The 5,285-nt window shown below is 32.1% G+C and overlaps 1 pseudogene; it reads right to left on the minus strand.

Moving 5' to 3' along the window:
• Positions 1-3,585: 3,585 nt before the first annotated feature.
• LOC121213626 (zinc finger CCCH domain-containing protein 3-like) lies at positions 3,586-4,733 on the minus strand (annotated as a pseudogene).
• Positions 4,734-5,285: the final 552 nt, after the last annotated feature.

The raw sequence follows: 5,285 nt of genomic DNA on the forward strand, positions 1-5,285 counted from the left end.
TGATAAAAAATTTGATCTGTTGAATAGAAGAGGAATGACAACTTTTGATTAGTGCAGACGACGCAAATAAAGAAGGTCATACAACAATGATTTTAACAACCTAGTGACTTAAATGGAAATTTTTAAATAGTTCAGTGACCATTTTTTAACTTTCTGAAGTTGAGTGAAAAAAACAAAAACTTATTAATAGTTTAGTAACCATAGGTGTAGTTTTATTTTTTGGCCAAAAGAGAACTTCAATTATAAACAAAAAACAAGAGTACATCACTATCATGCATGCAACAAGTAGAAAACTTGAGCACAGAAACACAGAGTACAAAGATTCTAGGCAAGAGTGTTGAGATTCTTCTAAGTAATCTCATAAACTACCTAGAATACAAAGTTTTAAGTAGGGGGTGCTGGTAGACCACATTTTCCTGGGATGTGTACTAAAGAAGATGGAGAATGATCAAGCCAACGTATCAAACTTACCTCTTTTTTGTATTGATTAGCTATCCGATCAATAACTTTGTTAGCATCTCTTCTAATTAGTTGAATCTTTACATCTAGAAATGAACTAATCAATTTATCCAATTGAAGTATAATAGGTTTCAATCTCTAATTAACTTCACCTATTTTCCTCTCAATTCATTTTAAACCACTTGAGAATCTGTCTCCATAACAACCTTCTCATACTTCTTTTGGATTGCTAAATCGACAACCAGTTTGAGAGCAAAGGCTTCCATTGTATCTGGTGAATCAGAAGTAGTACATAAGCTAATACCATCAACCATAACTCCATTCTCATTTCAAACAATCACACCAATACCAACTTTCCTATTTTTCTTATCAAACACACCATCATAGTTAAAATTAAGCCAACCCTTCTCTAATCTCTCTTACTTTGTAATCTTCTTACTAGCTTCCCCTACCTCCCTATAATTCACATATATGTCCATGCTATCAATTAATTCTCTCGAAGCCATTTGAATTTTCCTTATATTTTTCCAAATATCAATTTGGCTTCCCTACAATACCTTTTCGCACCTTATCTTCCGTAGATACCATAAGGTATAAACAATTCGAATCATAAGGTCCTTCCTATCAATCTTTAGCTTTCCTAGATCCTCAATCATCTGAACCAATCATCTGTAAAAAGAACTAATCAACTCTCTTTGCATTTGCATTCTACGACACACCCCAAACCAAATGACCATTGTCCAATCACAACCAAAGAAAATATGTTCAACATTTTCATCATATTGTTGGCAAATGTTGTTAAAGTATGCCCGAAGACCAATCATAAGATGATTGTAATTACATACTCGTGTTACCTTGTCATTAATATAAGGCATTACCATTATTATTTCTTTTTCTTTTTCTGTGTGTATAAATAAAGTGATTAATAATAAAGTCTTGAGAATAATATGATTATTCTTGAAAAGTCCTTAGTCAAATATTATTGTGGGTTTAGACAACGACAATGCATTGAGACTAATGTGTAGTTGATTGATGACAAAGTGTTGTCATTGACATAGGGATGTCAAAATCAATACATGATTATGTGTTAGAGAACAACATATTGGACTGACTCATTGTGAGTTTGTTTCTTGGATTATTATGTAATAGTCAAAACATTACTCATAGTGATAACTATGTATATTATCCTCAAACTTGAGATCATTATTACCCCAACATCGTGAGTTGTATATTTTGATGGTCAAATGTCCACGGTAACAATTTGTACAATAAAGACTGATGTTGGATATACCATAATCCATGTAATGGGATATGATTGATCAAGATAGGATTTATCCCTCCTACATAATGAAAGTAATATCTTGGGCCAGTACTTGATTGAGTGTGACTAAAAATGTATGGTCATGCTCAAATAAGTTGATATGAGATTACACTTATTTTTTTATTGTAGTCTACTCAGAATATCAAAAAATATGATATTGGACTATACAAGTGTGACTATACCATGACTTGTGTCCACTCCAGATATAAAGAATAAAATGATATAATACATAAAAAGTTTATCATAGAAACGTTATGTCGAATCACTACTTCTTGTAACTTGGGTAGCAATGATGTATTGCTAGATGCCACTCATTGATTGTAACATTAGAAATGTTCTAGTATTACTACTAACGTTAGAAGAACCTACAAGGTCACACCCTATGGTTAAAACGAATAGACTTCACACAAATATGTTGGGCGTTTGCCGTCCTACATACCTCTTTGGCGAACTGTATCACCTGACAGATATTTTTGTTTGGCAAACTGTATCGTCTGGCGGATAGTATCGCCTAGCAGATAGTATTACCTAGCAGACAGTATCGCCTAGGGAATACAATTCGCAACTACTCTCCAGAGTTAATATTTATGGAAGTTTATATTCTTTTGGAAAGAATAAAAAATTTTAATATCGTCCATAACACAAAGCCAAATTTCATAATCACAATAAATAATAAAAATACAAACACTTAAATATTTCATAACCCAAAGCTACTGATACTAAAATAAAATACGTATCTAGAAGCAAAATCTAACCTTCATACATACTAAGTAGCAAAGTTGATCCTAATCCTCTATTACTGAATAAAGTAACCAAAGAATCTTAAACATCTTAAATATATATAAAAAGTACTGCCAAACCCCTAAAATATTGGAAAGAAGCAAAAACTTTAGATAATTAAATTCCTTGAGCAATTTTTTTACACCCTACATAAAACACAATGTTGGACTCAACAATAAGCACCAAATCTTCCCAGTATTTTCCATCATTCTGCCATTAAAAAAAAATCCTATTATTAACCCCTCAATTTGACAAACAACGTAAGTTTAAAGACTAAAGAGGTGAAAAATAAATGGAGAGCTAAAATCAATACATCAATTAATATGTTGTAAATCATTTAAATATTTTGTATAAAAAAAGTAGATAAAAACTTTAAAACTAAAAATATATAAAAAATGAAAATTTATTTTTATTTTTCTAATTGAATTAGATATATCTTCTAAAAATAAACTTGTTCCAAATATACATCATTTAAAAGAAATTAGAAAATTCTGGAGCATGTTACATACATATAGTCAAAATGGATTCTAAACTAAATATATAAAATTTTATAAATTAATTAAAATAAAATAAAATCTTATGAAACAAGTGCCTCAAAGTTGGGGCAATCCCAGATTTCAATGACCTCCAAATGGGTAAGAGCAACCCAGACAGAGATCCCTCACATTGCAATTTCCTCTAATTTCAGACTTGTACAGCAACTCAGGCAGAAATTTAAGAGACGAGAGGTTTTGCATCCCTTTAAACAAAATATTTCAATGCCTTAGCAACCAAAGAAGTGCAAGAATTGAAGCGAATTCCAATTACCAGGTTGAATTTCCTCTACGAAGATGAGGTTGATCAGACAAGCACTTGAAGTTTTGAAACATCAAATAATCTCTAAATGTCAGTAAGCTCTGAAGCTTTCGGATAGACTTTGGAAGTGTCTACTCAAATTCTGCCACCTAATCATACAACATTCATACTCTCACTTGCTTTCTTACCATTTGTTCCTATAATGCAAACTAAACTGAACCAAGGATCAATTGAACCATAACACTTCACCTTTTAGATTTGTTAGACAATTGTGTTGTGTAATATAATGAATTCCCATTATCAAGGTATTGACATACTCATGATGACAAGAAATGTAAAAGGAGAAAGAACAGGAAAATGAAAGTGGGTGATCTAACATGTAATAATAATATAAGAAGATACAGCTTTAACAAATGAAGAAACTAAATGAGGAAATTGGTGTCTAGAAACAGAGCAATAGAGAGAGAGAGTTTATCCCCAATCCACAAAAGGAAGAGGTGGATATCCATTCTCAGGTGGGGGCTTTAAGGATGGAGGCAGATTACCCCACGATATTGCCATACCATTTCCATTTCCCTTTACACCACTTATAACAATATAAATAAAACCCATCCTTACTTGCATTGCACTGCATAAACAAATATGAATTAATAAAACAGAGAGAGAAAAAAAACACCTAGTGGTGCAGTTGAAAGTGGAGGATTTGGGGTCCGAGAATCATTGTTGGGATGGAAGTATTTACAGTTATCTTCGTACTGGCAAAATCCCTAAAACAGGAAAACCAAGTGTACTTGAATATTATATGATTGAAGTAAAAAAGAAACAAAAATGGCATTCCAAGAGGAGAAGAGAGGGATATTTACTGTATTAAGGAAGCGATTGCAGACGCCTTTCGAAAAGGGTGGTACCGAAGTTTGATAAAGATCTGCAATCATAAACATGTGAATAAAAAGCAGGAAGTAGGGAAGTTGGGAGAAAAGCAGTGAGTGAGGAGTACCTTGGGCATTTTGGGAGTGGAACCATTGAGCTTTGGCACGGATGTGCTGGAGGCCCTACAAGTGGCGTTTTCGAGCAGCAGGAGTGTCTTGAAATTGCTTATCGCAATAGTCGCAGTAATACTTCCCTAGCGGCATTCCTCTCTCTCTCTCTCTCTCTCTGATACTTGTTCTATTACTAATACTAGTCCATAACTGGAAGCCAAATCAGAGTAAAAGGGGAAAGGTTTCGGTAAAATTCTGCCACAAAACCCGTCGTTGCCGGAAAATGAGGAAGGGTGGAAGTTGGGAAAAAATAGCTTTCCAAATTTGGGCATTTAAGAATTGGGGTTGAGGAAGAAAAGATAGCAATGGGCATGGAGTTAAAAATTTTAAAGGACGGTGTAGGGTTTCAAGGGGAGGGAAATTAGGGATTTTTATAAAATGGGCTATTTTATTTGAAGTAAAATTATTTTTTGTAGCGTTTTTTATAAAAACGCCGCTATTGTTTATTTTTTGTTGTGTTTTTAAAAAATTATTTCATTTGGAATAAAACGACACTGTTTTACTATATAAAATGGCGCTATTTTTTAAATTAAAATTATTTTTTGTGGCGTTTTTTTATAAAAACGCCGCTATTTCTTACCTTTTGCGGCGTTTTTATGATTTGGAATAAAATGACACTGTTTTGCTATATAAAATGACGCTATTTTTTAAAGTAAAATTATTTTTTTGTGGCGTTTTTTATGAAAAACGCCGCGAAAAATTATTTCATTTGGAATAAAGCGACACTGTTTTGCTATGTTAAAAATCTTTTATTTTGTCTGTTAAAAATTATTATTTAAGTGATTTTATAAAACATTTATTATTATTGTTTATAAATTAAATTTTTATAAAAAAAATCAAGTACTCTCAAAATAAATATCGTATATTTTAATAAAAAATAATTAAATGGT

This window comes from Gossypium hirsutum, chromosome D01 (assembly GCF_007990345.1).
Source record: "Gossypium hirsutum isolate 1008001.06 chromosome D01, Gossypium_hirsutum_v2.1, whole genome shotgun sequence".
NCBI lineage: Eukaryota > Viridiplantae > Streptophyta > Magnoliopsida > Malvales > Malvaceae > Gossypium > Gossypium hirsutum.